The 8569-nt window shown below is 50.9% G+C and overlaps 1 protein-coding gene across 1 annotated transcript in view; it reads left to right on the forward strand.

Annotated features, from left to right (window-relative positions):
* The first annotated feature begins 6 nt into the window (after positions 1 to 6).
* The window catches only part of TBC1D10A (TBC1 domain family member 10A), a 34598-nt gene continuing 26035 nt past the window's right edge, over positions 7 to 8569 (forward strand). The window contains exon 1 of the mRNA XM_019539274.1: positions 7 to 159. The gene's annotated coding sequence lies outside the window, so the exon portion shown is untranslated. The remainder of the gene's footprint in view (positions 160 to 8569) is intronic.

An 8569-nucleotide genomic window follows, 5' to 3' on the forward strand; every position in this document is an offset into this window, starting at 1 on the left:
CGAGCCGGGCTCGCCCGGGGCCCGCGAGAGCCTGGCGGCCGAGGCCGCGGACGAGCTCAGTTCGCTGGGCTCCGACTCCGAGGTCAACGGCGGCGGCGGCGAGGAGCGGCGCGTCGACAAGTTCGGCTTCTTCGTGGGCAGCCGCGGCGCCGAGGGCCGGTGCGTGCTGGGCTGGATTGGGCGGGGCGGAGCGGGCCGCGGGAGCGGAGTCCGCCGGGAAGCGGAGCGGGGCGCGCGGCCCCTCGGCCCGGGAATGGCCGCGGCCCCGCTGCCAAGTGGCTGGTGCTGGCAGCCGTGGCCCAGCGAGGGGAAGTCGGTCAGCGAATGAAAGTGCGTTGGCGGAAGCAGAGATCCTCCGAGCTGCGGCGCGGGGCTTCTCCGGGGACGGTGCCAGCGTCTGCGCTCCCAGCTGCCCCCCGTCTGGGCAGGCGTCTGTCACGGGCCGGGCCGGGCCGGGCCGGGACAGCCCCGGGTGCTCGCCGCCCGCAGTTCAATTACTGCTTTGTTCCGAGCACCTGGAAAGAAACCCGGGAGCTGGCGGGGAAGAGCTAGAAGCAGGAGGCTGGGGAAGGGGCTGGAAGTGCTGAAAGCATTTTGCTTGGCTAGGGGCCCATGTGGAAGTCCAGAGCCAGCTGTTTGGATATTTAAAACCAGCACTAATTGGTGGGAAATTTGCTGTAGAGTTGGGGATTGGGCTGCCTGTGGGGGAACTAGGATGCTTGAAATGATGCAAGAGGGGGTTTCTGTTGCCAGTTTCCATGATCATGGGCTTGTGATTGTGGTCTGTATTGGAGATGCTGCCTAGTCAACATGTTGCCTCAGAGATACTACAGCACTGCAGGCCCCTTGGACCAGGCCTGTCCTTAGTGCAAATAGTTTCTGAGTGGCAGCTGTGTGATGCTGCAGCCCCTCCAAGCGAAGCGAGGGTGCAGGTCCATGTCACAGGAGCCTTCCCGGACAGGTCCCTGTGCCCCATCCTAGCACCAGTGTCCACGGGGGAGTGGGGAAGGAAAGAGAAGAAATGGCACCTGAACTGAGTTCCTACTTGCCTTACCAATGCCGCTACTTTTGTGTTAGGAAAACAGTGGTCAGGGTGGATGCCAGCTTCTCTATCCTTCCTAGGGCTGAGATTCCCACTTGGATGGTTGGATGCATCTCCACTGTCAGTCCCTCCCCCTCCCCTTGTTGGCAGTGATTTCCTAACAGCTACTCTATCCCTTTCCCTTTTTAACCCCATGGAAAGTAGTATGTCCTTGGTATGGGTTGCTGCTTTTGGGTGTGCAGAACTTGCTGCTTTGCATGCCTTAAAAGGATAGAATGGATCCCTCTATCTCATTGATGGTGCACTTTTGATACCTGGCTGTTTCTGGAGGGAGTTAGTATCTCACTTCTGTCATACCTGAAATAGCTTTACAAAAAGGCGGGGGGCGGGGAGAAACCCAAAACCTTTGCCCTTCCATAACATGTTTCACCTGTTTGGTAAGCATTTCACAAACATAACTTAAGCTTCCCCACCCTTATGGTGCAGGTGGAATCGCATGCATTGTTTAGGCAGCATTTGGAAACCTGTGATATTTCATGGTTTAATCTCAGAAGCTAGGCCCAGACACCTGTATGAGCATCTCGGCTTCTCGTTGTAAAATGAAGTATCTGACCCCTACTGTTGCAGCAGAAAAGCATGAAAAAATGAAGCCTGTATCTTGAAAAAGGCCTTCAGACATACTTGTCACCAACCTCAAGCATCGGTTTAAGAAATCCAGAAATTTTAAAAACAGTACAACAGGGACTGGAGAACTAGAGCGTGGAAGTGAGTTGCCTGAGGTCACAGACTGAAATGAGTGAATCTGGAAGTAGAACCCAGGTCTCCAAGCGCTTTGTCTCATGCATCAGGGTAATGCCACAGCCACTCCTGACAAGGCTGCAGTACTAGGAATGAGGTCTGTCAGTGTACAGGCTTGTAGTTCTGTGATGCATATGAACCTCCAGGAATCCATAACTCGGTTGCTTGTATCCCACCATCAGATTGCCGTCTGTAATGGACTTTAATAAAAAGCATCCAGAAACAGACTCTGAGTGGCTGGCTGGGGATAGGTGGCATTATGGTAAAATACAGTGGCTGCCTGGAATTGGGAGTAGAAATAGTAGGCAATGGCAACCGCATCTTAATTGGATTTCTAACTAGAGCAATGCTGAAATTGCCCAGGGACCTAAATCCTTCCTCTTTGTGCTTAGGTTTAAACATCTCAGGAGCTCACAGCATTGTGATGTCTCCCCCTGCCCCCCCAAGCATTAGTGGATTAAACTGCACAATACCCTGGCCAGGTAGTGTTCTTGTTTCTAGCTATGTTAACTGACCCTGTTTTTGATTTAGAGTAATTCACAGTTCCAGAAATAGACCCCAGGTCATGTGACCCCTAGACCTGTGTTTTAACCCACAGTTGATTCTGTTGAGCAAAGCTGAGGTGCAGCTCTCTCTAATGGAGGCCTTTCTGTAGGGAGTTCTTGTCTAATACTGAAGTGCCCTCCCTGATCAAGTGCCTGTTGGCAGTGAATAGAATCCCTGTGCAGTGTCCATGAAAACTGGATGTGCTGGAAGTGCTGAGGAAAGCCATGAGGGGGTCTGGAGTTAGCCCTCACTTGGCTTATTGGTGCTGCTGCTTCAGTTGCTCTGGATTTCTGCCTACTGCCTCCTTTTCCCTGGAGCTGAGACTCCTGCTTGGATGGCTGCATGTGTCCCGAGATGGCAGGGGCCATATAGGAGAAGGTGCTCTTGCCAGCAGGGAGTGAGACTGAAAGAAGCAGGGAGTGTGTGCCAAGGAGAGATGCTGGAGCAACCTCATGGAGGTTTTAAGAGTAGAGATATAACCGTGGGGGGAAAAAGTAGGGAATGGAGGGAGCTTCTGTGAAAGCTGTAAATAATTTCAAGGCCTGTTTGTTCCTCTTCTTTCCAATGATGTCAGCTCCTGGTTACCTTGAAGCCTATTTTAGTCTAAGCACTGCGTGTTTGGCTACAATGTGATTGGGGAAACTGTCCTGTTGTTTGGCTCCCCTGGATGCCTCCTTCCTAAAAGGGGAGCCACAGACTGTCGAGAACATCTGTAGCTCCTATAAAAGCTAGTGGTTATTTTGGTGATCCAGCAGGGCTGTAGTAATTGGGGAGTGGACAGCTTGTTTCCAGTCACAGCAGAAGTGGTTGGAAGGATTCTACAGAGCAGCTCCCTGCCTCCTCCCCACCCATCTCGCATCCTGCAGCTAATCTGATGTGATAGGTGAAAGTGGGGCTACTTCATGGTCCACAATTGAAGGGCAGCCCAAGCTTTGCCCAGCCTAGGGGCTGTCTTGGCAATTTGCCTAGAGGCTCAGGGCTAGATACTTTTTGCATAGAGTGGGTGAGAGCCTCTTGTAGCAGAGCCACAGATTCCATGCTCCAGTGGGAGCTGAGAGCTGTGATCCCTGCAAGGCCTCACCTGTCCCAGAGACAGCGGGGTCTGCAGTGCCTGGTGTGTGGTGGAACTCCGGAATGTGCACCACCTGCCCCAGTTAGTTGCCAAACCAGATCTTTAGCTACTTGTTTGCTGCCAGCGTTGTTTTTGGAGCAACACCCAGAAAAAGCAAGTGAGCCATGCAGGATCTGAGCTGTGACCTCATGGGGCAGGGAGTGGAAATTATAGCAATTTCCTCGAGTTGAGGCACATCTGTCTATGCAGTTACCTGTGATTGGCACTCTTTAACTTGTGGCCTTGGAGATGAGCCTTACCCATCCATTTGTTCACTCCACAGCACGGTTTCTGCTGATATGGGGCTGATACCAGGCCAGCACAACAGCTGGGCCTAGCCCAGATTCAGTTGAGTGAGCCAGGATGTCTCTTAAGGTTGTTTACACATTGGTGCAAGTGTATTTTTAGAACCTTGAATGCAAGTGCAAAGTTCTCTAAAAGGTCAGGTGGTGTGGGTCAGTGGTTGGGCAGGAACTAAGAGTTGAGTTTGGATGGGAATCACAGACTCCCTGGGACTTGTTATGGCCTGTTCTGTTGATTCCCCTGTGCCTCAGTGTCCCCATGTCTAAAATAGCTGTTTTCATGCCTTTGTATGCCCTAGAGGCATAAGATCAGGGGCTCAGCCTTTTTGTAAGCAGTGATGACAGCCTTGACTAGCAATGCTTCTGTGACGGGATATGGCTATACTAGGGATGGAGTTTAATTTTTTTTTTCCCTTAAATCCTTCCCAGCCCTGCTTAGGGTGTGCTCTGTTTAACGGTCTTAATCCACGTGCTTGGTGCTGTAGTAGACACAGATAGAGCTTCTAGAGTGCTAGAAGCTGCTGGGACGAACATCTTCCAGTATGGGCATCCACCAGAATGAAACAGCTGTTCCTTTAGGTGCTTCTGCAGTGACCTCCCTGGCTGACTTGAGGGCATCTCTGTAGGATGGTTCACTTGTTTGTTGCGCTAGCTGGAGTGGAGGTGAATTGGGAATGCTCTGCCAGATCGAGCACCGTGAAGCTTTGTTACTTCCCTGAGCAGTTCATTTCTGATCTATAGTCTGTACTTCAATCCCTGTCCCCTCCTGTAACCCTGCAATATGCATACGTTACTTGGAGAAGGGGAGGTTTGTTGCTGCCACTTCTGGGCTGTAGAGTTTGTGCTCCAAGTAACTTGTTCATCAGTTTTCCTGCTGAGAAGAGACATAGAGCTCTAGAAACTCCAGAGCCAGTCATTCTCAGCTGATGGCATTCCTGCCCACGTTTCCTTTTTCCACACGGGCAGGCTTTTCTGTGCCACTTCTTCCAGCAAGTGTTATTTCCTTAGTCTTTGCTGTCCCCCCCACTGCTGGAGCCCTAGCATCTCTGAAGACCTTGCTCACTTGACCCACCACCCTGTCTTATGTGGATCACAGATGCTGAAGAACTGATTAGGCCAGAACCATGTAATCACTTGTTCCAGGAGAAGAGTTGGGGACACTCTCATGGGATTTCTGTTTTTGAGGTGGTGGCAGCAGGGTTTTACTTGGGAGTTCTTGGTTTCCTACACTTCACGTCTACCCCTGCAACCTTTAAGCTGTCTGGGGACACTTCCTTCGGTACTGGTGCTTCACTGGCCATAATCAGAGGCATGAGGTGCTCCCTCTTAAAGGGAGTTTGTGCTCCTGCTGTAGGTTTCCTAGTCCCCACCTGCCTTCTGTGGGAGCAGCTAAAAATTGGGTTGTGCTAGGGCAGTGCATGGCAGCACCTATTCCAGTGCCCTTTTGGAGGGGAGGAAGTTAGAAAAATCCCATCTCTGAGCTATAACCCTGTCCTGGGTATGTAGGGAGTTGGTGGAGACAGCCAGATGTGGAGTTCTCTGGCCTTCATTATAACAACAATAGGTGCGGAGACTGAGTCAGTGATGACCAGTTCTAAGGCAACCAGCATTGTGGACAGATTAATTGTGACTGACCAGATGCCAGGTCAGGCAGATTGGATCTCATCTGTTGTTGTCTTTGCCTCTGAGGTATCTATCTCCATGCAGTCAAGGCTTGTGCAGGAAGGGATATGCTACTTCTCTGAAGGAAGAGTATCCAGGTGCCTTTGATAGGGCACATTGCATTTGTAGGAGTCCAGGTTGCTGCCCTATAGTATAACATCCATCTTCACAGCCCTCCGTTGCATCCTTGTAAAAGGTAGCTTTTACAGTAAAGGAGAGGCAGCTTCCTGGGGCTGTGGGTGGTGAGGCACTAGCTAGTCCCAACTTCAGTTGGTATTGGGCCCAGAAGGAGAGTGGACAGTATAAGTAGTTCCTGTACTGGAGCCTGCAGGCACTTGGCTCTCCGAAGAGGGACATGGAGGCAGGGAGTCAGACACTTGCCACTTGCATGCAGACTTGTGTTTTTGCAATAGATGTAGACTTGGCTTGGGGATGCTCTGGGTTCCCAGAGTCTAGTGGCTTGGGCAGCATGTGCTATACTAAAGCATCCTGATCTAGCACTAAATCATGTGCAGCATTTTAAATATGTGAAGTGCTAATGACTTCAGACCAGCAAGGGACTTAAATACTTGATGTCAGCACCCAAGGCCATATACTCGCTGCTCTGTGGCACGTTACAAAGGCAGGTGGTTCTGCTTCTGCACAGCTGTGGCAGACTACAGACTGCTTCCTGGGAGTGCTGCTGGCCCAAGCATCCAGCAAGGCAAGTGTTTTACGGGACCTAAGGCAGCTGCTGTTGACCTTGCACTGCTTTCAGTCTGACCCCTTTGTATGGTAAGTCCTAGCCCTGCAAGATGGACTTGTGTCCTGAGATGGAATAGGACGTTTCCAGCTCAGGCTGAAGGCCCAGTCTTCTGAAGCACACGGCACAATCCACTGTTAGGGACTCTGCTGTAGCACTGAAGGGTCCCTTGATGTGTGGATAGGCTTCTGGGTGAGCAATCCCTGGGTAATACCTGAATGGACCAGATGGACTCAAGTGGTGGTTGCAGTCACAGAAAGAGTTACCTATAGCATGTGTAGGTTGATCCTTGTGTGTGCGCGCAGTTATCTGGGACAACAGTTACCCAGAGACTTCCTCTGCTGGAGAGTGATGGACTAGGACAGTGGCTTTCAACATTTTTTCATTTGCCAGGCCCCTTTGGAAACGTTGAATGGAGGTGCAGACTCCTTTGAACTGTAAGTGCAGGTATTATTTTGCTTGGTTATACTTTTGCTTGATTATAATAATCTTTCATGGACCCCTTACATATAGTCTATGGACCCCCAGGGGTCCATGAACCAAAGGTTGTAAACCACTGGACTGGGACAGTGTTGGAGCCTCCCTCTGGATTGCTGTCAATCTCAGCTCCTAGTCCAAAAGACTTTTGAGAAGCATTGGCTCGTCAGCTGACCAGGAGTCCCAGCCCCATACGGAGTGAATTAGTGGCTGAGCTCCCCTCCTTGTTGTGCCCCAACACAGCCTGAATGGCCTTTTGTTGTACTGCTTTGGAACAGGTTCGACCATCCTCTGGTGTGGAGGAAGCATGGTGATGGGGAGCTGTTGAACAAGGCTGCTTTGTTATGCCTGAAGGCACGGGGTGGGTTTGAGAGGGCTTCAAATAGTCTGCTGGCTTCAGGTCAGTCTTGTGGCTATTAAGTTAGCACAGCTTCAGCCAGCAGCAGTTAAAAGCCGAGGTTAGCTGAACAGGGTTTGTTAAGTAGGTGTATCCTGAGAGCTGGATTTGGCTGCTGGCATGAAGTTCTCTTTCCATAAGTTTTGTGTTGTGTTTGAGCGGGGGGCTCCCCAGGCTTCAGACTGCAAAACCTGGAAGTGTGAGGCTGAGTGAAAGCTGCCAGAGCAGATGAATTCAGAGTGAAGGGTGCATCAGCAGGCCTGACTGGGCTTCTTGTTATGCCTGGTCCCCTGGGTATCCAGGTTTTGGAGACCTGACAAGCATATGACCTTGCACATTAGATGGGCTGTTCTTATCGGGTTCCCCTGCAGCTGTGTAAGAATGTGGCCAGACACCTGGGGCAGCTGCCACTTCTAGTGGCCATTGCTATCATAATCGTGGTTGTGGTAAAAGCCCCCCCATTTTTTTTTTTCTTTTAACCCCCCCTCACCCATCCACCTCAGTGCCTCGGGCAGTCGCCCCTGTTGCCCCACTCCAGTTATGCAACTGCCCTCTGTTCTACTTCTCTTGTAACATTTTCTTGAGTAGTTTAATGTCAGTGAAAGGTCTTGGCTGAACGTTGTGTCTTCTAAAGAATGGTTACTGCATAGAGCAGCTTTCCCCGTGCACACCCTTGTCACTAATGTGCTGTGGCTTTGGGGGCAAGGAACAGAGTGGTAGCTGGAGTTGTCCGTAAATGCTACTGATTGTACAAATAGAGAAATGCTGACCAAGCTCAGGCCCTTCTGTGCTAGACCCCATGTATCTGGAAAATGATGCCTTTGGAGGTAAGGAGAAGAGGCACCATGGTCCCATTATGCATTTGGAGAAGCAGGATGGAGAAACGCAACTTATCTGAGATGCATGCCAAATTAAGCCTAGGACCTAGCCCAGTGCATTAGACCCCATTGTTCCTCAGGAGCCAAGAAACCAGCAGTGGGGTATCTGGTGACTCCATCCACTCAAAACTGGACTGGGAACCCACAAAACTCATTTCATGCATGCTTTAGCCATCGGTTGCTAGTGGCATCCAGTCCATCCTGGCTTGGTTCCAGCAGGCTCAAATCCAGACTGTCTAGTGACCAGCCTGGCTGAGTGCTCTCTACTCCAGAAAGCTAGGCACTTTGCAGGCCTGTTAGAGAGTAAGGCTGCATACGTGGCTGAACTTGCAGTAAAGCAGCCATCAACATATCTAACGGAAGGCAGGATAACCAGCCTCCTCTATCTGGTGGAGAGGTGGTCCGGGGGGAATGGAGGACTTGGCAGTATCCTCTGCAGTGGGGGTGGCTTGCTTAAGTGGATTTTCTTTTGGAATAAATTTGCTGCATAAACTGTCCTAAAAATTAATGCTTTTGGCATGAAGCGACTTCCCCTGCTGTTGTGCACAAGTTTTTCATGAGACCTCAGAGGGGAAATGCTAGAGCTGTGGATTCCAAGGAAGGATCTGGCGGTC

Source organism: Crocodylus porosus, unplaced genomic scaffold (genome assembly GCF_001723895.1).
Source record: "Crocodylus porosus isolate Cpor-Errol unplaced genomic scaffold, CroPor_comp1, whole genome shotgun sequence".
Classification (NCBI taxonomy): domain Eukaryota; kingdom Metazoa; phylum Chordata; order Crocodylia; family Crocodylidae; genus Crocodylus; species Crocodylus porosus.